The sequence below is a fragment of the Gorilla gorilla genome, chromosome 10 (assembly GCF_029281585.2).
Source record: "Gorilla gorilla gorilla isolate KB3781 chromosome 10, NHGRI_mGorGor1-v2.1_pri, whole genome shotgun sequence".
NCBI lineage: Eukaryota > Metazoa > Chordata > Mammalia > Primates > Hominidae > Gorilla > Gorilla gorilla.
In genome coordinates this window covers 139,592,824-139,619,238 of record NC_073234.2, presented here as the reverse complement: position 1 = coordinate 139,619,238, position 26,415 = coordinate 139,592,824, and the positions used below count along the sequence as shown (strand labels likewise).

At 47.0% G+C, this 26,415-nt stretch overlaps 1 protein-coding gene across 1 annotated transcript in view; it reads right to left on the bottom strand.

Annotated features, from left to right (window-relative positions):
* RFLNA (refilin A) overlaps window positions 1-26,415 on the bottom strand; it is a 346,306-nt gene that overhangs the window by 149,059 nt on the left and 170,832 nt on the right. The window contains exon 2 of the mRNA XM_063694474.1: window positions 18,906-19,102. The gene's annotated coding sequence lies outside the window, so the exon portion shown is untranslated. The remainder of the gene's footprint in view (window positions 1-18,905; window positions 19,103-26,415) is intronic.

Genomic DNA, 26,415 nt, shown 5'->3' with positions numbered 1-26,415 from the left:
CTGGTTAGACTGATATACGTATGCAAGACTCTTCCAGCCTCTGCTTCTTTAACAGTGAATGCTGGGAGCAAGCAGCATTTCACAAATGCATGTTACATGCCAGACACTCCCCCTGCATATCCCTTCAAAGCACTGCCACAGCACTGTGGACTGGGTGTCGTTCTGTGATATATGCCAGGATATATTATGTTCTGTGGGAGGCTGCCATCCACTTGTCCCTTCCCTGTACACACTGCCATTCCCCCTGAACACTGGGAACTATGCTACTCCCTTGAAGGTTTTGACTAATCATGTCGTGCCATCCCAGTGCTTACCTTTGAAGAGGTCTAGAAGTTTCTACTTCTCTTCTCTTGAAATATTTGCTCTGGGGACATTCCCTCTTGGAGTCCAGCCACATGGAGAGGCCAGGTATAGGCACTGACGCTAACAACCCCAGCTGAGTTCCCAGCCCACAGCCAGCATCAACCACCAGCTGTAGAAGTGCGCCGTCTTGGACACCAGCCCAGGTGGGCCTTCAGATAACTTTAGCTCCAGCCAATATCTGACTGCAGCCTCAGGAGACACTGTCAGCAAGAACAGTGACAGCCTCGTCTACTCATACCTTGTGATATGGTTTGACTCTGTGTCCCCACCCAAATCTCACCTTGAATTGTATTCCCATAATTCACCTGTGTTGTGGAAGGGACCCAGCGGGAGATAATTGAATCATGGGGTGGTTCCCCCATGCTGTTCTCATGGTAGTGAATGAGCCTCATGAGATCTGATGGTTTTATCAGGGGTTTTTGCTTTTGTGTCTTCCTCATTCTCTCTTTGTCTGCTGCCATCCATGTCAGACAGGACTTGCTCCTCCTTGCCCTCTGCCATGATTGTGAGGCTGCCCCAGCCATGTGGAACTGTAAGTCCAATTTTTTCTTTTGTAAATTGCCCAGTCTCGGGTATGTCTCTATCAGCAGTGTGAAAACGGACTAATACACCATAGAACCGTGAGAAATAGTAACCAACTATTGTTTTAACTACCATATTTTGGGGTGATTTTTTAGTGCAGCAATGGATAACTAGAACACACTTGTTTCCCATTTGCAGTTGGGGAAACTGAGATCTCGGAGGTGAAAAGACTTGCCCGATTCAGTTGCTAAGTAGCAGAACCAAGATTCCTGGAGCGCAGGTTCCTGACCGTCAGGCCACACAGCCTCTGCACCAGGCTGGAAGAGGGAACAGTGTGGGATGCGAAAGCTTCCTGTGTGTTCAGGAAGCTCTAAGATGAGCCGGCGAACGTGAGAGCCTGAAAGAGGGGTGACAAAGAAGCATGGCTCTGCCCGACACTCGCAAGAGGGCAGGGAGATGGGGCCCAACTGGCTTATTGAGTGACTCAGGGAACTATCGAACGGTCACAGGACATCACTTTGCGGGATAAAATCAGACCCACTGCCGGAGCCACGGCTGAAAAACAGACCCGAGTGGGGGAGGCGGCGGAATCTGTCTCCTGCGCAGCACAGTCTCCAAGCTTAAGCCATCGTGTGCGACCAGAAACCAGAGGAGGGGTGCCAGCACTCCTGACCTGTCCAAACAGTAGGACTTTGTGTGCCTTCACATGGAGAGATGAAGGTGCACGATCCCTAAGGCAGCTGTGACAGGCCATAGGTTCCCAAGAACCCCAGCTTCCTTCTCGGGATCAGAGCAGCAGAGAACTCTCAGGAAGAGGCAGTTCTATTGCCTGCCCAGAGCGGGCCTTGAGGAAGCCCCAAGAACGATGGAAAATTGGGATCCAATAAGGGGACACGTGCAGAGGTCCAGGCTGCTGTCCAGGGACACCTGGATTAATCCAGCCCCCTGGATTAAGATGAGGTCTGTTATTTAGCAGCCACTGCCCACCTTCCTCCTGAGAGGAGAGCTGCCTTCTCCCTCCTCTCTGCTTTTAATCTAACCTATGTTTATTATAAGGAAACCTCTGTAAGTGGAACCTCTGGAAGCCAGAACAAAGCCCAGGGAAACAGCTTCAGGCATGTTGGATCGGCTCTAGGGTAACATATTTGTCCTGGTTTGCCCAGGACCTTCCTAGTTTTAGCACTGACAGTCTCAAATCCCAGGAAACCCCTCCGTCACAGACATCACCCCAGGACAATGGCTCACCTTAGTCTACTTCTGCTGCAGACACCAAAATTTGTTCACACTCTGTGGTCAGAACCAAAGCTCCCCTCCCTCCTCCAAATTAAAGAAAAAACTCCAGGTTAGGTGGCTCACGCCTGTAATCCCAGCACTCTGGGAGGCCGAGGCGGGTGGATCACTTGAGGTCGGGAGTTCGAGACCAGACTGGCCAACATGGTGAAACCTGTCTCTACTAAAAATACAAAAATTAGCCAGGGTGTGGTGGCGCACACCTGTAATCCCAGCTACTTGGGTGGCTAAGGCACAACAATCGCTTGAACCTGAGAGGTGGAGGTTATGGTGAGCTGAGATCACACCACTGCACTCCAGCCTAGGTGACAGGGTGAGACTCCATCTCAAAAAAAAAGAAAAAGAAAAACCCCACTAGTTCATGGTCCCTTCTCTCACCTTGAGTGAGACCACCTTTGACCCTGGAGGAGAAAAGGCATGACCTTGAGTAATAAAAATTGCAGCAATAATAACAATGATAGTGGTAGCTAACACAATTAGAGTGCTTCTTGAACATCAGATAGTGTTGCAAACCCTTCCCAAGTAGTACCTCTTTCAGTCCTCACTACAACCCAATAAGGGAGGAGCTATTCTTACCACTGTTTCCTGGTGGAGGTTGCTGAGTCTGGAGGAGTGAAGTGCCTCGCCCAAGATCACACAACCAGCTGTGGTGGAGTTGGGATTCTCACTCAAGCAGATTGTCTGAGTTCAAAGCTGACTGCGGCACTTTCTAGCTGGGTGGCTTTGGGCAATTAAATGAAGTCACCTCCTGAGCCTCACTTTGCTCATTGATATGGTTTGGCTCTGTGTCCCCACCCAAATCTCATCTTGAATCTTGAATTGTACTCCCATAATTCCCACATATTGTGGGAGGGACCCAGTAGGAGATAATTTGAATTGTGGGGGTGGTTTCCCCCATACTGTTCTTGTGGTAGTGAATAAGTCTCATGAGATCTGATGGTTTTATCAGGGGTTTCTGCTTTTGCATCTTCCTCATTTTTCTCTTGCCACCACCATGTAAGAAGTGCCTTTCACCTCCCACCATGATTGTACTGTAAATCCAATTAAACCTCTTTTTCTTCCCAGTCTCAGGTATGTCTTTATCAGCAGCATGAAAACGGACTAATACAGTAAATTAGTACCAGTACAGGGGGGCATTGCTGAAAATATACCTGAAAATGTGGAAGCAACTTTGGAACTGAGTAACAGACAGAGGTTGGAACAGTTTGGAGGGCTCAGAGGAAGACAGGAAAATGTGGGAAAGTTTGGAACCTCCTAGAGACTTGTTGAATGGCTTTGACAAAAATGCTGAGAGTGATGTAAACAATAAGGTCCAGGCTGAGATGGTCTCAGATGGAGATGAGGATCTTGTTGGGAACTAGAACAAAGCTGACTCTTGTTTTGTTTTAGCAAAGAGACTGGAGGCATTTTGCCCCTACCCTAGAGATCTGTGGAACTTTGAACTTGAGAGAGATTATTTAGGATATCTGGTGGAAGAAATTTCTAAGCAGCAAAGCATTCAAGAGGTGACTTGAGTGCTGTTAAAAACATTCCAGGCCGGGCGCAGTGACTCATGCCTGTAATCCCAGCACTTTGGGAGGCCGAGGCAGGCAGATCACGAGGTCAGGAGTTCAAGACCAGCCTGGCCAAGATGGTGAAACCTCGTCTCTGCTAAAAATACAAAAGTTAGCCAGGCATGGTGGCAGGCGCCTGTAGTCCCAGCTACTCAGGACTGAGGCTGAGGCAGAAGAATTGCTTGAACCCGGGAGGCAGAGGTTGCAGTAAGCCAAGATCACGCCACTGCACTCCCCAGCCTGGGCAACAGAGCAAGACTCCATTTCAAAAAGAAAAAAAAAAGCATTCCATTTTAAAAAGAAACAGCATAAAAGTTTGGAAAAATTGCAGGCTAATGATGCAGTAGAAAAGAAAAACCCATTTTTTGAGGAGAAATTCAAGCTGGCCGCAGAAATTTGCATAAGTAACAAGGAGCAGACTGTTAATCCCCAAGACAATGAGGAAAATGTCTCCAGGACATGTCAGAGGTTTTCATGGCAGCCTCTCCCATCACAGATCTGAGAGCCTAGGAGAAAACAATGGTTTTGTGGGCCAGGACCAGGGTCCCCATGCTGTGTGCAGGCTAGGGACTTGGTGCCCTGCATCCCAGCTGCTCCAGCTGTTGCTAACAGGGGCCAAGGTACAGCTCATCTCATGGTTTCAGAGGGTGCAAGCCCCAAACCTTGGCAGCTTCCAAGTGGTGTTGATCCTGCAGGTGCATGGAAGTCAAGAAGTGAGGTTTGGGAACCTCCACCTAGATTTCAGAAGATGTATAGAAATGCCTGGATGCCCAGGCAGAAGCTTGCTGCAGGGGTGGGGCCCTCAAGGAGAACCTCTGCTAGGCCAGTGCAGGGGAAATGTGGGGTCAGAGGCCCCACAGAGAGTCCCTACTGGGGCACTACCTAGTGGAGCTGTGACAAGAGGGCCACTGTCCTGCAGACCCCAGAATTGTAGATCTACCGACAGCTTGCACCATGTGCCTGGAAAAGCCACAGACGCTCAATGCCAGCCTGTGAAAGCAGCCAGGAGGGAGGCTGTACCCTGCAAAGCCACAGAGGTGGAGCTGCCCAAGACTGTGGGAACCCACCTCTTGTATCAGCATGACCTGGATGTGAGACATGGAGTCAAAGGAGATCATCTGGAGCTTTAAAATTTGACTGCCCCACTGGATTTCAGATTTGTAACCCCTTTGTTTTGCCCAACTTCTCCCATTTGTAACGGCTGTATTTATCCAATACCTGTACCCCCATTTTATCTAGGAAGTAACTAGCTTGCTTTTGATTTTACAGGCTCATAGGTGGAAGGGACTTGCCTTGTGTCAGATGAGACTTTGGACTGTGGACTTTTGGGTTAATGCTGAAATGAGTTAAGACTTTAGGGGACTGTTTGGAAGGCATGATTGGTTTTGAAATATGAAGATATGAGATTTGGAGGGGCCAAGGGTGGAAAGATATGGTTTGGCTGTGTCCCCACCCAAATCTCATCTTGAATTGTATTCCATAATTCCCATGTGCTGTGGGAGGGACCCAGTGGGAGATAATTGGAATCATGGGGGTGGTTTCCCCCATGCTGCTCTGGTAGTATTGAATAAGTCTCATGAGATCTGATGGTTTTATCAGGGGTCTCTGCTTTTGCATCTGCCTCACTTTTCTCCTGCCACTGCCACGTAAGAGGTACTTTTTACCTCCCACCATGATTCTGAGGCCTCCCCAGCCATGTGGAACTGTAAATCCAATTAAACCTCTTTTTCTTCCCAGTCTCAGGTATGTCTTTATCAGCAGCATGAAAACGGACTCATACACTCATCTATAAAATGGGGGTAACAACCCTCCTCAGAGGACTATTGTGACAAAGAAATGAGAGAACATAAGGAAACAGTCCAGTTCAAGCCTGGTATATAAGGGCCTGATAAATATATATGGTGATGATGATGATGATGATGATTACTATTTTTCCTATTGCAGAACTCAGTGGATATGGAACCTCCAGAAGCCGGCACAAAGTCCAGTGAAACTAGATGAGGTGGTTCTTCCCCCTCCAGGCCAGCCCAACCCAAGCCACACCCAGAAAGCCACTCAGGGCAGGGCACCAGCTGGCAGCAGCAGAGGCTGCACCAAACACATTCCCAAACACCTCACATGTGTCACTCAAAGTCAGGCACAGTCTTTAATGCACCTATAACACTCCAGGAATAGGACATTTCTCCCAGAGGGGATTTGGTAAAGGAGGGTGGGTTCGATGGCTCCTCTGAGACTCATCTGGCCTTGGTACTTGTATCAGTCAGTTATCATTGCAAAACAAACAACTGCAGAAGTTCAGAGGCAAACACCAGTGAGTGTTCACTACCCACACATCTGGGGTGGTTGGTAGGAGGCTCTGTTGATCTTGGCTGGGCTCTCCCAGATGTCTAGGAGTTGGCTGGATGTTGGCTAATCCAGGCTGGCCTCAGCAGGAACCGCTGGATGGCTAACCTGTGCTCCACATGTCTAACTAGGCTTGTTCTCACAACGGTGGCAGAGACTCAAGTGATTAAGTGGAAACACACAACAGCCCTTGAGGCCTAGCTTGGGGACTGGCACATCATCACTTTCTTCTCATTCTCTTGGCTAAGGCAAGTCACAGAAGGTGGTGAATACCTGCCACCTTGTGGACTGGAGAAGCTTCAAGGTCACATTGCAAAAGGCATGAATATAGGAGATGAGAAGCAATTCGCATTCAGGCTCTAATTGAGCCATTTGGTGGTGAAATGTTACTCTTCCAGCCAAACCTCTCCCCTACTCCATTTTTTTTAAAAAGCACCAAATGTGTATTATAACATCCTGAAATCATTATTTCAAACCTCTCCCTAGTTAAGAACCCCTTTTTTTATTATGTCCAAATAGTAAGTACAAACCACATATTTATAAAGACATGAACCTCCTGAACTTAGAGGTGCTGCTCTTGAGAAGTTAACTTTTTATAAATTAGATATTATTTGCTTTAGGTAGGAAAGTTCTGCTATTCAGGTGAATCTTCAAAATTTTAAACAATTGCCAAAATAGACTCCATTAAATTTAGCTTAGATAAGTCGCCTTAAAAGAGGAATCCAGCAAGGATTCTGGAAATTAGAAGTAATGACCTGGGAGTCCAGGTCTCAACAGTCCAGCCCTGTTTCTCCATCTGTAAAACTGGAATCATAACAATAGTGACGCTAATATTAATGATATTGTATGTTATTTCATTTGAGTTTCCCCACAGTCTCAGAAGCTAGAATAATTACTATCCCTTCATTGTACAGATGAGGAAAATGAGACTCAGAAAGGGTGAGTGATTTACCCAAAGTCACACAGCTCATGTTCAAGGCAGAGTTCGGTTAGAACCTCCATGTTGGCCGGGCACGGTGGCTCACACCTATAATCCCAGCACTTTGGGAGGCCAAGGTGGGTGGATCACGAGGTCAGGGGTTCAAGACCAGGCTGACCCTGACTGACATAGTGAAACCCCATCTCTACTAAAAATACAAAAAAATTAGCTGGGCATGGTGGCGGGCGCCTATAAATCTCAGCTACTCAGGAGGCTGAGGCAGGAGAATTGCTTGAACCCGGGAGGTGGAGGTTGCAGTGAGCCGAGATCGCGCCACTGCACTCCAGCCTGGGCAACAGAGCAAGACTCTGTCTCAAAAAAAAAAAAAAAAAAAAGAACCTCCGTGTTCCCTTCTACACTGCTGATGGGAATAAAACTAGTACAGCCACTATGGAAAACAGTGTGGAGATCCCTTAAGGAACTAAAAGCAGAACCACCATTTGATCCAGCAATCCCACTACCGGGAATCTACCCAGAGCAAAAGAAGTCATTATATGAAAAAGATATTTGCACACGCATGTTTATAGCAGCACAATTTGCAATTGCAAAATTGTGGAACCAACCCAAATGCCCATCAATCAATGAGTGAATAAAGAAACCATGGCATATATACACAATGGAATGCTACTCAGCCATAAAAAGGAATGAATTAATGGCATTCACAGCAACCTGGATGGGATTGGAGACTATCATTCTAAGTGAAGTAACTCAAGAATGGAAAACCAAACATTCTATGTTCTCACTTATAGGTGGGAGCTAAGCTATGAGGATGCAAAGGCATAAGAATGACACAATGGACTTTGCGGACTCGGGGAAAGGGTGGGAAGGAGGTGAGGGATAAAAGACTACAAATTGGGTGCAGTGTACACTGCTTGGGTGATGGGTGCACCAAAATCTCACAAATCGCCACTAAAGAACTGACTCATGTCACCAAATACCATCTTTTCCCCAAAAAACCTATGGAAATAAAACTTTTTTTAATTAAAAAAATGAAACAAAACCTCTGTGTTCCAACTCTCAGTCCTAGGATCTTTCTCCCTCCTCAGTTATGCAACCCAGCAAAAAGATAACTAGCGAAGGGGAGGGTGGGATTAACTCACATGGCCTCTGTGGGTTTCTCTTTAGAAGAAACTGTTCTTTCCCTTGCTTTTCCATTGTGGGTTTTCTTTTTTTCTGATTTTACCATGAACCACCTCGTTTGGGTATACCCAATCTAGCTTCCTGGAACCGTGTGGAAAAGCTGCTCTCAAAGCCTCCTTCTCCCTTTTTTTCCCTTTTCTTTTTCCAGCTGCAGCTGCAGCCGGGGCCCTGAGTGCCTGCTCTCCAGCAGCTGGGAATGCCTGCATTTTTGGGAATCCAACAGACCAAGGCCCCATTTTTTTCTATCACCAGTAGGCACTTTCCCCAGAAGTCCTGCCAAAGCTGCCTCCAAGGCCCTGACAGTGTCGCGCAGGCCCCGGAGAAACAACTGAACAAGATTAAGACCAATAAAACAGATTTCACTTCCAAAAGATGGTCAAATGCTCCCGAGATGGCAGAAATTGGAAGCATCAAGACTTAGAAAATTGTGTCTTAGAAAATACCCCATCATCACTGGAGTGCTGTTGAATTTCCTTTTACTATCATTTTGAAACTGGAAAAAGGCCCCAGGCCCCAGGCTGGAGGTCAGGAAGAGCAGAGCTGTGGCACGCCTGGAACCCGAGGCCACTGGGCCAGCTGCTTTCAAGGCCACATGTGCAGGGGAACGGCACAGAGCTGTCTGATTCTGGAATCGTCTGTCTGGAGACTGAGCTAGGCGTGCCTGTTGGTGGCACTGGCTAATTGCTCTCGTGTTTTCTTTCAATAAATAGCACCCTTGTTCAGATCCTCTGAGCTCCTATTAAGGAAGCAGGAAAATGGTCAAGATCCCTGCCCTCTGGGGCTGGCATTTTACTGCGGGAAGCAGGTAATAAAGAATAGATATGGCCGGGCGCGGTGGCTCACGCCTGTAATTCCAGCACTTTGGGAGGCCGAGACGGATCACCTGAGGTCAGGAGTTCAAGACCAGCCTGGCAAACATGGTGAAATCCCATCTCTACTAAAAATACAAAAAAAAAGTAGCCAGGTGTGGTCATGCACACCTGTAATCCCAGCTACTAAGGAGGCTGAGGCAGGAGAATCTCTTGAACCCGGGAAGTGGAGGTTGCAGTGAGCTGAGATCACACCACTGCACTCCAGCCTGGGAAACAGAGCGAGACTCCGTCTCAAAAAAAAAAAAAAAAAAAAAAAAAAAAAAAGAGGGAAGTGGCAGGAGGATCAGGTCAGAAGAGGAGAAGTGATGACAGAATCAGAGGCTGGAATGTGCGCTTTGAAGACGGAGGAAGGAGCCATGAGCTAAAGAATTCAGGAAGTTTCTACATGCTGGACAAGGTCAGGGAATAGAGCCTCTCACAGCGCGCCAGAAGGAACGCAGCCCTGTGGACGACTTGATTTTAGCCTGGTGAGATGCATTTTGGACTTCTGGCCTCCAGAACTGTGAGATAATGAATGTGCATTGTTTTAAGCACTCGGTTTGTGATCATCTGTTATAGCAGCAACAGGAAGCGATCACAGGGATTTAGCCAAGCTGAGGGGGAAAGTGTCCCAGGCACGGCCACAGCAGGTGCGAAGGCCCTGAGGCAGGGAGCATATTTGGAAGGCTCCGGGAACAGTGAGGAGGTGGGGGTGGCTGGGGCAGTGTGCATGAGAGGAGGAGATGAGAGAGAGAATGGGGTGGTGTGTGTGGTGACAGAGACCTTGGAAAAAGCTCTGGCTTTTGCTTGGAGAGAAACGGGAAGGCCCTGCAGTTCTCACCAGAGCTGTCAGCAAGTCGAGTGGAAAGGACCTCCTTGGGACACATTCTTTCCCAGCTCCCACACTAACCAGCATAACATCGGGGATGTCACTGTGCTACAGCATCAGCTCTGAGGGCAGGGGACTTTGTTTCGTTTACTACTCAAGACACGGGACCTAATCACATCTGCAAAGACCTTTTTTCCCAATAAAGTCGCATTCACAGGTTCTGGGTGGACACATTTTTGGGAGGACCACCATTCGGCTTAGGCCACCCCTCTGACCTGTTCACGGCCCGGGGTCTCAGGAAAGAGAGCTGCCTCCAAAATATGACGCCTGGACCCACAGGCATGCGTGATCAGTTACAAGCTCTTCTCTTTGGCTCCGGATTAGAGACTTCCTTTTCCCAAGCTCTTTCTCCTGTGTCCAGTCTTGCATGTTGACTGCCCTCTGGAGCTGACATATCTGGAAGTGGAGTGATGATAGAGAGAGCATCCCAGATAAAATGAGGATGGCAGCTACTTGGGGACTCAACACCCACAGCAGGGCCCCCGCCATTCCAGACCTCCCTGGGCAAAAGAAACCTCGCCTTTCACTTTCTGTCCCTCCAGATAACGTGCCCCGCCACCCTCGCCGGTGGGCAGGTCTATCCTTGCCTTTTTCTCTCCCTTCTTCTCCCATCTTTCTTTCTCTTGCCTCGCTCTTTCAGTTTCCAGGAACTATCACTCACTAAACCATCAATACATCCCATTTTGCCTGGGGCAGCCCAGGTTTACATGGGTTGTCCCAGTGTGATTAGAAACAGCAGTCTTTTCACTCGAGATGCCCCAGTTTGGACAATAAGTTCTATGGTCCTGTCCTGCACAGGAACACCCTTTCTGAGCCAGAGTTCATCAAACTTGAATAACGTGCTGGACTCCATGGCGAGGCATTAAAATTCCTACAAAGACACCTCAAGCTGTTTATTTAAACTACGCATCAGAGAATGTGATTTACAACACAAAAACCTGAAACCAGGTATAAAGTCGCCATCCAGTCTTCCGGCTGTTCAAGTCCAATGTTTTCAAGCCATCCCCAATTTCTCTCTGTCATTTGTATCACACGTGCCATTTGTCAGCAAATCCTATCGGTTCTGCTTTCCGGACGCCTCCAGAATGCAACCCCTGCTGTCCACCCCCGGCAAGGCCACTGGCATCTCAGGCTGAACCATTGCAGGGCTTTAAACAGAAGAGTGACATGCTCCAGCTTGTATTTTAACATGCGACATGAGCCTCTTAAAGCATTCACCCGTTCCTGTCACTCTTCTGCACAAAACTCTGCCAGGGCTCACATCTCACTCGTTGCAAAAGCTTAAGTTCTCACAATGGTCCAGGAGGCCCTGTGTGATCCCCCATCTCCTCCCAGTCGCTCGGCTGGCTGCCCTTCCTAATGGTGTCCTCGTTCCCTCCACTCCCACCTCCTGGCGGTGCTGCTGGTCCTCACGCACGCCACCCACACCCGCCACTCCTTGTCTTGACCTTTCTAAGGCCATGCAGATGTCCCTCCCAGGGAGGCCCCTCCTGGCCCCCATCTGAGATGGTGCACACAGCCCTCCCCAGTACCCCATTACCCCCACTCCCTTGATCTCTTTCTCCAAAGCTCTGATCCCCACTCATCTTCCTATGTGTTTTATTTGCTGACCTTATAGATCCCCCATCTGCTCCCACTAGAATCTCGGCTTCGAGGGGACAAGGATTTGGGTCTACTTTGTTCACTGTTGTGTCATGAGCTACTAAAACATATCTGGCACATAGTAGGTGCTCAACAAATATCTACTGAATGAATGAATGAGTATGCTTAGACTTCTTAAACAATTATCCATCTAAAACCAACTTATAAATAACACAAAGCTACATTTTTTTTAATTTATAAAAAGAATTACTTGTTTTTACCACTACATACCACTATGCAATGGCTAAAATCTGAAACACACCAAATGTTGCAAGGACGTGGAGCAGCAGGAACCCTCATTGCTGCTGGTGGGAATGCAAAATGGTGCAGCCACTTTGGAAGGCAGTTTGACGGCATCTTCCAAAGATAATTATAATCTTACCATACAATCCAAAAATCATATTCCTAGGAATTTGTCAAACTGATCTGAAAGCTTATGTCTACACAGAAACCTGCATATAGGCTGGGTGCGGTGGCTCACGCCTATAATCCCAGCACTTTGGGAGGCTGAGGCAGGCAGGTCACCTGAGGTCGGGAGTTTGAGACCAGCCTGGCCGACTGGTGAAACCCTGTCTCTACTAAAATACAAAAATTAGCCGGGCGTGGTGGTGAGTGCCTGTAATCCCAGCTACACGGGGGGCTGAAGCAGGAGAATCACTTGAACCCGGGAGGCAGAGGTTGCAGTGAGCCGAGATGGCGCCACTGCACTCCAGCCTGAGCGATGGAGCGAGACTCTGCCTCAAAAAATAAAAAATAAAAACCCTACACACAAATGTTTATGGCACCTTTATTCATAAATGCTAAAACCTGGGAGTAACCAAGATATCCTTCAAGAGCTGAACGCATAAACTGATACGCCCATGCAATGGAATATTATTCAGTGATAAAAGCAATGAGCTGTCAAGGCACGGATGGACCTAGAAGAACCTTAAATGCATATTGCCAAGTGAAAGAAGCCAATCTGAAAAGACTCCGTATTATTCCAGCTATATGACATTCTGGAAAAGGCAAAACTATAGAGACAGAAAAAGATGAATGGCTGCCAGGGGTTTAGGGTGATGGAGGGATGAGTGGGCGGAGCACAGAGGATTTTCAGAGCCGTGAAACTGCTCTATGTGATACTGTCATGGGGGCTCCGGGACTATGCGTTTGTCAAAACCCATTGTATGCAGAAAGCAAACAGTGAGGGAACCCTGATGTAAGCTATGAACTTCGATTAGTAACACAGGAGTTCCCCCTTATCCGCAGTTCTGCTTTCCGTGGTTCATTACCTACCATCAACAGCAGCCTGAAAATATTAAATGGAAAATTCCAGAAATCAACAATTTGTAAGTTTTCAACCGCGTACCCTGCTACACAGTGTCATGAAATCTCGTGCCATCCTGCCCAGGACATGAGCCTTCGCCGTGTCCAGCATATCCACACTATAGACACTACCCACCTGTCAGTCACTTAGTCACTGCCTCAGTTATCAGATGGAAAAAACATACGATATATGGGGCTTGGTGGCATCCACAGTTTCAGGCATCCACTGGGTGTCTTGGAACATGTCCCCTGAGGATAACAGGGGGCCACAGTAATGTATAAATAGTGGCTCATTCATTGTAACAAATGTCCCGTGCCAAATGCAAGATGTCAATAATGGGGAAACTGTTGGGGGAAGGTACAGGGGAATTTCTATACCATTTTGTGAATAAATTTTTTTTTTTCCTGAGATGGAGTTTTGCTCTTGTTGCCCAGGCTGGAGTGCAATGGCGCGATCTCAGCTCACTGCAACCTCAGCCTCCCAAGTAGCTGGGATTACAGGCATGCGCCACCACACCTGGCTAATTTTGTATTTTTAGTAGAGACGGGGTTTCTCCATGTTGGTCAGGCTGGTCTCAAACTCCCAGCCTCAGGTGATCTGCCCACCTTGGCCTCCCAAAGTTGTGGGATTATAGGCATGAGCCACCGTGCCTGGCCAAAATTTTTTTTAAATTTAAAAAACAGTGATATAATGTGGCAGTTGATGCCATTGTCCTGGAATGGAGTCACTTCTCACAGCTCAAATAAGGTGCTGACCTCTGGACCCCACTGTGGGGAGCTAAGTCCACCAGAGGAGTAGGAAACCACATTGGCACCATGTGCCACAGCCATTCAGGCCTCACTGGGCATTGGCACAGTAAGTCAACCTCTGTTCTTTGCTTAACATCCAGAGCAATTAAAGTAGTGGTAGTGGGTTCAAATATCATCATAAATGAAAAGGCAGTCGTGGACACCAAAGTCACATGCCCTCGGTTACAAAGCGCTCAACCAAGTGATTGGGAATATTGTCATTGTGAGGTAGAGTGTCTCCAAAGACAGCTGCCATCAACGCCTCCCCCACAAGATGTGTGCAGCACCCCCCATCTGGGCGGGCCTGGGACTGGTTTTGACCAATAAAACTGGCAGAAGTGAGGCTGTGTGAATTCCAGGCCTGGCCTTTGAGAGGACTGGCAGATTCCATGTCCCTTCTCTTGGAGGCAGCCACCATGTGAGAAGTTTGAGCTACTCTGAGAACACAGTGCTACAACAAAGCCTAAGGTAGCAATAAGGAGAGAGAGATGACCGTCCAGGTCCCAACTTGCCATTCATCCCAGCTAAAGGGCCAGCTGCCATCTTGGACATTCTAGACACAGCATACACCACGGGGAACAGAAGAGTCATACAGCTGAGCCCACGATGGTGAGAAATAGACATTGTTGGGTTTTAAGTCACAAGAGAGAACTGAAACTCATTGAAATGGAGATGAGATTAAAACATTCTCAGAGAGAGCTTTCAGACTCTCTAATACAGGGGTCCCCAACCCCTGGGCCACAGATGGGTATCAGTCCTATTAGGAACCAGGCCACACAGCAGGAGGTAAGCTGCAGGTGAGCAAGCAAAGCTTAGCTCCACCTCCTGTCGGATCAGCAGCAGCATGAGGTTCTCATAGGAGTGAGAATCCTATTGTGAACTGCACAAGCGAAGGATCTAGGTTCTGTGCTCCTTATGAGAATCTAATGCCTGATGGTCTGTCACTGTCTCTTGTCGCCCCCAGATGGGACCATCTAGTTGCAGGGATACAAGCTCAGGACTCCCACTGATTCTACATTATAATGAGTATGTAATAATAATAGAAATAAGTGCACAGCACATGTAATGCACTTAAATCATGCCGAAACCATTCCTGCGCCCTCCAGCCCAGTCTGTGAAAAAATTGTCTTCCACAAAACCGGTCCCTGGTGCTAAAAAGGTTGGGGACCACTGCTCCAACACATAGTCATGTTCCCCAGGTTGAGAGACACTTATTTAGAAGATAGTGCAGCTGTCCCTAGCCTCCCATTCCTAACCATCCCATCTGTTGGGGTCATACTCACCTGCTCTGTGGCTTTACTCACCTTTCCTAAGCTGCATTCCCCCAACAAATCCACAGCACTCTACCCAAGGCCAAACCTCATTCTCTCCCCCAACTTGTCTAGAGAACGAGGCAACTCCCAAATCCTCCCTCCCTCACCACCATTGCTTCGCTGGTACAAAATTCCTTAGTTCAACAGATGTTTCAAATAACCAAAAACTAATCTAGTCCTTTTACATAGGATTTCCTCATACGAGAAAGGAAGTATTTAGGCTGTATGTGTTGGGGCAGGGGAAACAACAGAAATTTTTTTGCCTTTTGTTTTATTCTTTAGGCATGTTTTTTATTTCTACCTTTTTTTCCTTAATAACACGGAAGTTAGGCCAGGCGTGGTGGCTCACGCCTGTAATCCCAGCAGTTTGGGAGGCCGAGGCAGGTGAATCACCTGAGGTGGGAAGTTCAAGACCAGCCTGACCAACATGGTGTAACCCTGTCTCTGCTAAAAATACAAAATTAGCTGGGCCTGGTGGTGCATGCCTGTAATCCCAGCTACTCGGGCGGCTGAGGCAGGAGAATTGCTTGAACCCAGGAGGCGGCGGTTGTGGTGAGCCAAGATAGCGCCATTGCACCCCAGCCTGGGCAACAAGAGCGAAACTCCATCTCACAACAACAACAACAACAAAAACATGGAACTTGGTGAAATGTTTTGAGACCCTGAGAAGTGACTTGCCCAACATCACGCAGCAGAAATGAGAATCCCGCTCGGCAGCCTCCCAGTGCTTACTTGCTCCATAATTCATGAAAGAGGCATTTGCAGAACATAACCCTTTCCCAGCTTTCAGCGAAGCTGCAGCTCCGAGAGGAGCCAGACACGTGGCCAGCCAGTCCCATGAGATGTGAATGCTGTAATGGAGGAGTGCGGGCAGGTCGTGGAAGCAGAGAAGTGTTGGCTTGGCATTGCAGGAGGAGAGGATGCTCCTGCTGAGTTTTGAAGGCTGTTGTTCTGGAGAAAAATGTGGAAGAATTCAACCTGGGAAGTGGCCACGTTGACAGGCAAGGAAGGGGAAGGGACTCCCAGAAGAGAGGACTGTGTGACAAACACCAAGGCCAAGAGGAGTGTGGTACATTTGGGAAACCAAAAGGAGGCCAATGTGGTTGGCTTCAGGGTGGCTGTGCCTTTATGGGAAGCCAGGAACCTTGGAGATTGTCCTGCCAGGAATGTGAAACCATGGAATGAGGTAGAGTTAACAGCATCCATTTGGGGGTCTAGAAAGATCACTCCATATGAATCAGAACTGAGGCAGGAAGACCTCTTAGGATGCCTCGGCTGTTGTTCTGGAGAAAAACATGGAAGAATTCAACTTGGGAAGTGGTCATGTTGACAGATAGGGGAGTCAGGGTGCTGGGGACACTTCAGAGAAGAGTTAATTGGTGGCCTGTGACAGCTGGTGAAAGACTGGGTGTAGGATTTTTGGATGTGGGATCTGCGTGTCTAGGGACGCTGTTTGCTAAGAAATGGGAATGTGAGAACATGTTTGAGGGTGAGATGTGGAATTTACAATGTCTCCCAGCACCCAAGTGGAGATGCCTAGCCCACCCTGGAGAGTGGGTCCAGGCTGGGAAGTGAAGCTGGAGCCATCATCACAGGAGGGAGCAGATGTGTGGGCTGCACACGGTTGCTCAAGGAGAATATGAAGAGGGGATAGAAATAGGTTATGGTCGGGAGATAGCATCATTTAAGAAGCAAGTGAAGGAAGAAGCCAAAGACAAGTCAAGGTGAGGTAGGAAACCAGCAGGACTTATTTTCTGGTCACAACCCTGTTGACTGAGACAGAATCTGGTTCAGACAGAATAAAGTAAAGAAACAGGCAGGAACAAGCGGATGGCTATGAAAGTGATCCCTGGCTGCCCTCAGTGCTCATTAACCTAGGACACTCCCACCAGCCCCGTAACAGTTTACAAATGCCATGGCGACAACCCAGAAGTTATCACTCCTTTCCATGACAATGACCCGGAAGTTACTGCTCCTTTCTAGAAAGTTCTAAATAATCTACCCCTCAATTTGCATTAACCTGCCCCTTAATTTGCATGTTATTGAAAGTGGGTATAAGTGGGTATAAACACAGTTTCCAGGAGCCCATAGGCTGCTGATTCTGGGCACACTACCTATTAGTTAGCCCTGCTCCACAAGGAGAAATACCATTGAATAAAATATTGCTGTCTAACACCACCAGATCGCCCTTCAATTCTTTCCTGGGCAAAGCCAAGAATCCTCCCAGGCTAAGCCCCAGTTTTGGTGCTCACCTGTCCTGCAACAAATGGTCTTAAATTTTAATATCAAAATAAAACCATAAAAGTGTGGAGAGAAAAATACAGGGAAAAAATGTACATGATTTTGTAGTGGGGACTATTAGGTCTAATTTCTTGCCAGTCAATAACAATTGAATATTAGCAATTTCAACCTAATACATATCTAAATGTCACCAAAGGCAGAAAATATAATAAATGGTATTTGGGTTTTTAAAAAGTATACATATATATGTTTTTTAAAGCATATACAAGATTACAATGGGAAAATTTTTACAACATATATATATACCAAGGGTTCATAATTTAATATATAAAGAACTTCCAAAAATAAATTAAAGACAAACACTCCCTCAAACAAAGTGAGCAGGGAATGTGGACTGGTGTATTAGTTACCTACTGCTGCGTAACAAGTTATCCCAAAACTCAGCAGCTTAAACAACAAACACGTATTATCTCACACTGTCTGAAGGTCAGGAATCCAGGAGCAGCTTAACTAGGGAGGGTCTAATTCAGGGTGTCTCATGCAGTCAGGAGGTAAGCTAGGGTTGTGGCCACTAAAAGGCCTGCCTGGGCCTCCAAGGTCACACCCTCTGCTGTTAGTGAGAGCCTCAGCTCCTCCCTGGTTGTTGGCTGGAGGTCTCAGTCTCTCACCATGTGGACCTCTCCACATGGCAACTCACTTCCTCCAGGGCAAATGACAGAGACAGAGACAGAGAGAGAGTTAGTTCACTGCCCACTGCCTAGTCTCCAAAGTCACACACAGGCACTTCCACTTAACTTCATTCATTAGAACCTGGACGTTAAATCCAACCCACACTCCTTTCTTTGAAGGGAAGAGTATCAAAGAATGTGTGCAGGCATTTTTAAAACCCAAAGGGAAATTTTAAAACACAATGGGAACTTTACAAAAGATGAAATATACAATACAAATAAGCATGAAAAACAGCCCCCCTCTGCTTTCAGGGGAAATTAATTACTCCCAGGTCCACAGCACATGGAGTTTTCTCCAGCCTGCCTGTCTTCAGCAGGGCTGTTCCCTCTGCCTGCCGCGCCCCTCCCCTCCCCATCTGGCGTCCTCTTGCAACAGCCCCCTTGTCTCCTGGGAAAAGACTCCCGCCAGCCATCATGCTTAGGCCTCATGAGCCTCCTCTTATTCCTGTTATCTCATTCGTCATGCTGTATTGTAATCACCTCTCTCATTAGCCATCAAGCTCTCTCAACTCAGGGTCCATGACTTCATCATCATTTTACTTCTAGTGCCTGGCATATAGTAGACAAATAACTAGGTCTCACATGATAAATGGTCTACCAGGTACTTTTAGGGAACACAGAACCCATGTTTCCTGGGTCTGAAAAGAGAAGTCACGAAGACGTGGCTTCACTTCCCAGCCCTCTTGGAATGCAATCCCTCCGAGTGAGGGATTTCTCCTCGCATAGACACAATCACCTTGCAGACTCTGCAAACCTGGCTCCTCCAGTTCTCTACAGCATGGAGGCTCCACAGTGAGGCTTATGCACCCGGACACACAATTTACATCTGTTCCTAACAACGGGCATCAAGTTGGCAGCTCAGCCCTGCCATGGGCCACAGTGATAACCCCTGTTGTGTTTCAGCAAATAAACTCTGGAACTCTGGAACCCAGAGACCCACCGAGCTGGGACACCCTACCTGAGCCACAGACACCTCTCCGCAAGCAGACAACTCGTCCAAGGACTTTCCCACATGGCAGCAAGCCTGTCAGCTTCTGCTCGTCAGCATGTGTCTTGCTCTCCAGCCCTAAGTGCTCTTCAAGGACAAAAAAACCTCTGCAAACACAATCACCTCGTGCAGCACCGTGGTCCATGAAGACTCTCACGAAGTTCGGCCTGGAAAGGAGAAAAGGTGATGAGGACAAGGTGAGCTCAGGCAGCTGCTTTGTCAGTGACTTTTGAGCACCTCGTAAGTATCAGTCAGCAGTGGCCACGGTGATGCTGAGTAACAAACGTATGGGTGGACACACAGCCACTGCTGAGACCGGGGGTCCCAAAGCCAAGTGCCGGACCTGTGGCTTGTTGCTTCAACCCTGGGAGGCCCACGGAGTTCTGGATATTTGGGGGTGCACTCATAAGCAGAAAATCCAAGCCTCTAGTCTGGGTCCCCTGTTCTGGCTGTTACCCCATTACAGCTTCTGGACTTCAGCAGAGAAGAGTGAATTCTTTCCTCTCCCCTTACACTCTCTGGCTCAGGAAGCAGTGGAAAGATGTAGGGGTCCCAGAACCTCCCTCAACTGGTCCAGTATTCCTGCGACTGCTGACAAGACATAAACTCACCAAGTTTTTTACAAGCTTGTCCCTTCCTGGTGAGAAGCTCCCCAGATATAACAACAAAGAAACAGACCTATCAGGTTCTGCCAGGAAGAAAGAGCCATGCGTAAGTCAGACCTCGTGGCTCCTTCAAACACTCAGAGGCAACATTAATCTGGATTCTTGGATGAAAGGTCTAGCTTGCCTTGCCAGTTCATTTGTAAACTGGACAGCCAGAAAGCACCTCCGAGCGTGGAGACCCACTGCTCCACTGAAGCTTTTAGGGCGGCAAGGCCTTCCTCAGTAGTCTTTCTTTCAGCTGCAAATTCAGCAGCAGCATTTAATAAGAAAAACAGAAGCCACAGGAAAAAGGGAGCTCCGGAAACAACATACGGTGCAAAACCCTTTAAGTTTCAGCTGCTCCCAGTTAGAGGACACTCAACTGCTCCAGGCAAGAGCCCGACAAGGGGCCAGTTGACCAGGGAATTAATGAGCAACAGGAACACGACGACTCCCTTGGGAATGTTCTCTGCAAACCAGGGACATAGACGGCTCCAGGGACCAGCTGCCCCTCTCTCCCCTACATTGGCCGCTTTTTCTTCCTGTCCTTATTTCCTCCTGCCCACTCCCCTCCTCTTCTCACTGTTGCTTCCTCCTGTCCCATTATTTCCTTCTTCTCCTTTGTCAGTTCTTTAGTCCTCTTAGGGGACATCCCTCAAGCATTGCAGACTGTGTGCCATTTAAGGCCAAATACATCCCTGTCTAAGACAAAGAGAAGAATAATTAGTTACAACGGGCTGGGCATGGTGGCTCATGCCTGTAATCCCAGCACTTTCGGAGGCCAAGATGGGTGGATCACCTGAGGTCAGAAGTTCGAGACCAGCCTGGCCAACATGGTAAAACTCCGTCTCTAGTAAAAATTTAAAAAATTAGCCAGGCATGGTGGTGGGTGCCTATAATCCCAGCTACTCGAGAGGCTGAGGCACAAGAATCGCTTGAACCTGGGAGGCGGGGGTTGCAGTGAGCTGAGATCGTGCCATTGCACCACAGCCTGAGCAACAAGAGTGAAACTCCATCTCAAAACAAAACAAAACAAACAAAAAAATTAGTTATAACAACAGCCACGTTTGCTGAGTGTTTATTACGTGCTAGGCACTGTTCTAAGCATTTTGCAGTCACTAGGTCACTCCTCCAAAATGGCCTACAGATGCAAACTTCCCCTAATGCTATCCCCATTTAACACATGAGGCAGAGGGAGAGAGCAGCCTCATTCAGATGAGAAGCTTTGAAGAAAAGAGACTGAGTGCTTCCTGTTCCACCGTTTCTGTAAGGGGCCCTCTCGATACTCCCCACGGGATTGTTGTAAAGATTCTCATTTCCTTCAGAGGCTGGTGAAGGCGTGTGCTATCATGATGTGGACCTAAAAAGGAAGCAGCATCTCTCGTTTTATAGGCACAGGCCAATGAGGCAGGCAGCAATGGGTTAATAAGCACAGGATTCTCCCTAGACTCAGCTGGCTGACCAGCTGTCCCACCCTTTTCTCGTAGCTGCATGAAATGGAGCATCAAGCATTCTAACAGTCAGGATCTGCTTGGTTGCAAATAATAAACACAACAAAAGGTGCTTCAATGATAAAGACATTTATCCTCTCCCTTTACAAGGCATTCAGAGGTAGGGCAGCTCGAGGGGTGGTTAATTCTGCAGCTCAATTATGACATCGAGGACTCCAGTTCTTTCTGTCTTCACTGCCATCTTCATGTCTCTCCTCATGGCATCGAAACGGCTGCCACAGCTCCAGGCAAACATCCACATGCAACATCCCGAGGTGAGAAGGGGGCCATCTCTTCCTTGTATCTCTTTCTAGGAGCTAAGAACCATTTCCCAGAAGCCCCCAGACAACTTCTCCTGACATCTCATTGGCTACAACTGGGTCACATGTTCCTACCTAAGCCAAAAACAGGCAAACAGAGTGGGACCATATGTTTGCTTTGGAAACTAAAAATAACATCCTAAGCACCCCCAACCAATCGAGCAGACCCACTCTGGGCCAAGGGAAACCTGAAAAAATGAATTCCCAACCATGACAGAAAGGGAGGTCAGATACACCTCATTATTCCCCCTCCGTGTTGGAGTTTAGGCACAGCTGACCAGCATTAACATTAAAATAGAGATCACAGGCCGGGCATAGTGGCTCATGCCTGTAATCCCAGCACTTTGGGAGGCCGAGGCAGGTGGATCACAAAGTCAGGAGTTCGAGACCAGCCTGACCAACATGGTGAAACCCCATCTATACTAAAAATATAAAATTAGCCGGGCATGGTGGCATGCACCTGTAATCCCAGCTACTCAGGAAGCTGAGGCAGGAGGATCACTTGAACCCAGGAGGTGGAGGTTGCAGTGAGCGGAGATCGCGCCACTGCATTCCAGCCTGGGCAACAGAGCGAGATTCTGTCTCAATAAAATAAAAATAAAATAAAATAAAATAAAAATAATAAAATAGGGATCATAAGGTTGACAGAAGACTTCATTGTGGCCATAAGATACCAAATTCTAACCTGACTCTAATATAACATCACGTGACAGATAGCAGACCCTGAGGGAAATCAAAATTGTTTACCCCAAAATCTATTTCTTGACATATTTTGAAATGACCCGATTCCCCGGGAGGAGCCAAGATGGCCGGATAGGAACAGCTCCGGTCTACAGCTCCCAGCGTGAGCGACGCAGAAGACGGGTGATTTCTGCATTTCCATCTGAGGTACCGGGTTCATCTCACTAGGGAGTGCCAGACAGTGGGCGCAGGTCAGTGGGTGCGCGCACCGTGCGCGAGCCGAAGCAGGGCGAGGCATTGCCTCACCTGGGAAGCGCAAGGGGTCAGGGAGTTCCCTTTCTGAGTCAAAGAAAGGGGTGACGGACGGCATCTGGAAAATCGGGTCACTCCCACCCGAATACTGCACTTTTCCGACGGACTTAAAAAACGGGGCACCACGAGATTATATCCCGCACCTGGCTCGGAGGGTCCTACGCCCCGGAGTCTCGCTGATTGCTAGCACAGCAGTCTGAGATCAAACTGCAAGGTGGCAGCGAGGCTGGCGGAGGGGCGCCCGCCATTGCCCAGGCTTGCTTAGGTAAACAAAGCAGCCGGGAAGCTCCAACTGGGTGGAGCCCACCACAGCTCAAGGAGGCCTGCCTGCCTCTGTAGGCTCCACCTCTGGGGGCAGGGCACAGACAAACAAAAAGACAGCAGTAACCTCTGCAGACTTAAATGTCGCTGTCTGACAGCTTTGAAGAGAGCAGTGGTTCTCCCAGCACGCAGCTGGAGATCTGAGAACGGGCAGACTGCCTCCTCAAGTGGGTCCCTGACCCCCGACCCCCAAGCAGCCTAACTGGGAGGCACCCCCCAGCAGGGGCACACTGACACCTCACACGGCAGGGTACTCCCACAGACCTGCAGCTGAGGGTCCTCTCTGTTAGAAGGAAAACTAACAAACAGAAAGGACATCCACACCAAAAACCCATCTGTACATCACCATCATCAAAGACCAAAAGTAGATAAAACCACAAAGATGGGGAAAAAACAGAACAGAAAAACTGGAAACTCTAAAAAGCAGAGTGCCTCTCCTCCTCCAAAGGAACACAGTTCCTCACCAGCAACGGAACAAAGCTGGATGGAGAATGACTTTGATGACCTGAGAGAAGAAGGCTTCAGACGATCAAATTACTCTGAGCTACGGGAGGACATTCAAACCAAAGGCAAAGAAGTTGAAAACTTTGAAAAAAATTTAGAAGAATGTATAACTAGAATAACCAATACAGAGAAGTGCTTTAAAGGAGCTGATGGAGCTGAAAACCAAGGCTCGAGAACTATGTGAAGAATGCAGAAGCCTCAGGAGCCGATGCAATCAACTGGAAGAAAGGGTATCAGCAATGGAAGATGAAATGAATGAAATGAAGCAAGAAGGGAAGTCTAGAGAAAAAAGCATAAAAAGAAATGAGTAAAGCCTCCAAGAAATATGGGACTATGTGAAAAGACCAAATCTACGTCTGATTGGTGTACCTGAAAGTGATGGGGAGAATGGAACCAAGTTGGAAAACACTCTGCAGGATATTATCCAGGAGAACTTCCCCAATCTAGCAAGGCAGGCCAAAGTTCAGATTCAGGAAATACAGAGAACACCACAAAGATACTCCTCGAGAAGAGCAACTCCAAGACACATAATTGTCAGATTCACCAAAGTTGAAATGAAGGAAAAAATGTTAAGGGCAGCCAGAGAGAAAGGTAGGGTTACCCTCAAAGGGAAGCCCATCAGACTAACAGCAGATCTCTCGGCAGAAACCCTACAAGCCAGAAGAGAGTGGGGGCCAATATTCAACATTCTTAAAGAAAAGAATTTTCAACCCAGAATTTCATATCCAGCCAAACTAAGCTTCATAAGTGAAGGAGAAATAAAATACTTTACAGACAAGCAAATGCTGAGAGATTTTGTCACCACCAGGCCTGCCTTACAACAGCTCCTGAAGGAAGCACTAAACATGGAAAGGAACAACCGGTACCAGCCGCTGCAAAATCATGCCAAAATGTAAAGACCATCGAGACTAGGAAGAAACTGCATCAACTAACGAGCAAAATAACCAGCTAACATCATAATGACAGGATCAAATTCACACATAACAATATTAACTTTAAATGTAAATGGACTAAATGCTCCAATTAAAAGACACAGACTGGCAAATTGGATAAAGAGTCAAGACCCATCAGTGTGCTGTATTCAGGAAACCCATCTCACATGCAGAGACACACATAGGCTCAAAATAAAAGGATGGAGGAAGATCTACCAAGCAAATGGAAAACAAAAAAAGGCAGGGGTTGCAATCCTAGTCTCTGATAAAACAGACTTTAAACCAACAAAGATCAAAAGAGACAAAGAAGGCCATTACATAATGGTAAAGGGATCAATTCAACAAGAAGAGCTAACTATCCTAAATATATATGCACCCAATACAGGAGCACCCAGATTCATAAAGCAAGTCCTGAGTGACCTACAAAGAGACTTAGACTCCCACACAATAATAATGGGAGACTTTAACACCCCACTGTCAACATTAGACAGATCAACGAGACAGAAAGTCAACAAGGATACCCAGGAATTGAACTCAGCTCTGCACCAAGAGGACCTAATAGACATCTACAGAACTCTCCACCCCAAATCAACAGAATATACATTTTTTTCAGCACCACACCACACCTATTCCAAAATTGACCACATACTGGGAAGTAAAGCTCTCCTCAGCAAATGTAAAAGAACAGAAATTATAACAAACTATCTCTCAGACCACAGTGCAATCAAACTAGAACTCAGGATTAAGAATCTCACTCAAAACCGCTCAACTACATGGAAACTGAACAACCTGCTCCTGAATGACTACTGGGTACCTAACGAAATGAAGGCAGAAATAAAGATGTTCTTTGAAACCAATGAGAACAAAGACACAACATACCAGAATCTCTGGGATGCATTCAAAGCAGTGTGTGGAGGGAAATTTATAGCACTAAATGCCCACAAGAGAAAGCAGGAAAGATCCAAAATTGACACCCTAACATCACAATTAAAAGAACTAGGAAAGCAAGAGCAAACACATTCAAAAGCTAGCAGAAGGCAAGAAATAACTAAAATCAGAGCAGAACTGAAGGAAATAGAGACACAAAAAACCCTTCAAAAAATTAATGAATCCAGGAGCTGGTTTTTTGAAAGGATCAACAAAATTGATAGACCGCTAGCAAGACTAATAAAGAAAAAAAGAGAGAAGAATCAAATAGACGCAATAAAAAATGATAAAGGGGATATCACCACCGATCCCACAGAAATACAAACTACCATCAGGGAATACTACAAACACCTCTATGCAAATAAACTAGAAAATCTAGAAGAAATGGATAAATTCCTGGACACACACACTCTCCCAAGACTAAACCAGGAAGAAGTTGAATCTCTGAATAGAACAATAACAGGAGCTGAAATTGTGGCAATAATCAATAGCTTACCAATCAAAAAGAGTCCAGGACCAGATGGATTCACAGCCGAATTCTACCAGAGGTACAAGGAGGAACTGGTACCATTCCTTCTGAAACTATTCCAATCAATAGAAAAAGAGGGAATCCTCCCCAACTCATTTTATGAGGCCAGCATCATTCTGATACCAAAGCCAGGCAGAGACACAACAAAAAAAGAGAATTTTAGACCAATATCCTTGATGAACACTGATGCAAAAATCCTCAATAAAATACTGGCAAACCGAATCCAGCAGCACATCAAAAAGCTTATCCACCATGATCAAGTGGGCTTCATCCCTGGGATGCAAGGCTGGTTCAATATACGCAAATCAATAAATGTAATCCAGCATATAAACAGAGCCAAAGACAAAAACCACATGATTATCTCAATAGATGTAGAAAAAGCCTTTGACAAAATTCAACAACCCTTCATGCTAAAAACTCTCAATAAATTAGGTATTGATGGGACATATTTCAAAATAATAAGAGCTATCTATGACAAACCCACAGCCAATATCATACTGAATGGGCAAAAACTGGAAGCATTCCCTTTGAAAACTGGCACAAGACAGGGATGCCCTCTCTCACCACTCCTATTCAACATAGTGTTGGAAGTTCTGGCCAGGGCAATTAGGCAGGAGAAGGAAATAAAGGGTATTCAATTAGGAAAAGAGGAAGTCAAATTGTCCCTGTTTGCAGACGACATGATTGTATATCCAGAAAACCCCATTGTCTCAGCCCAAAATCTCCTTAAGCTGATAAGCAACTTCAGCAAAGTCTCAGGATACAAAATCAATGTACAAAAATCACAAGCATTCTTATACACCAACAACAGACAAACAGA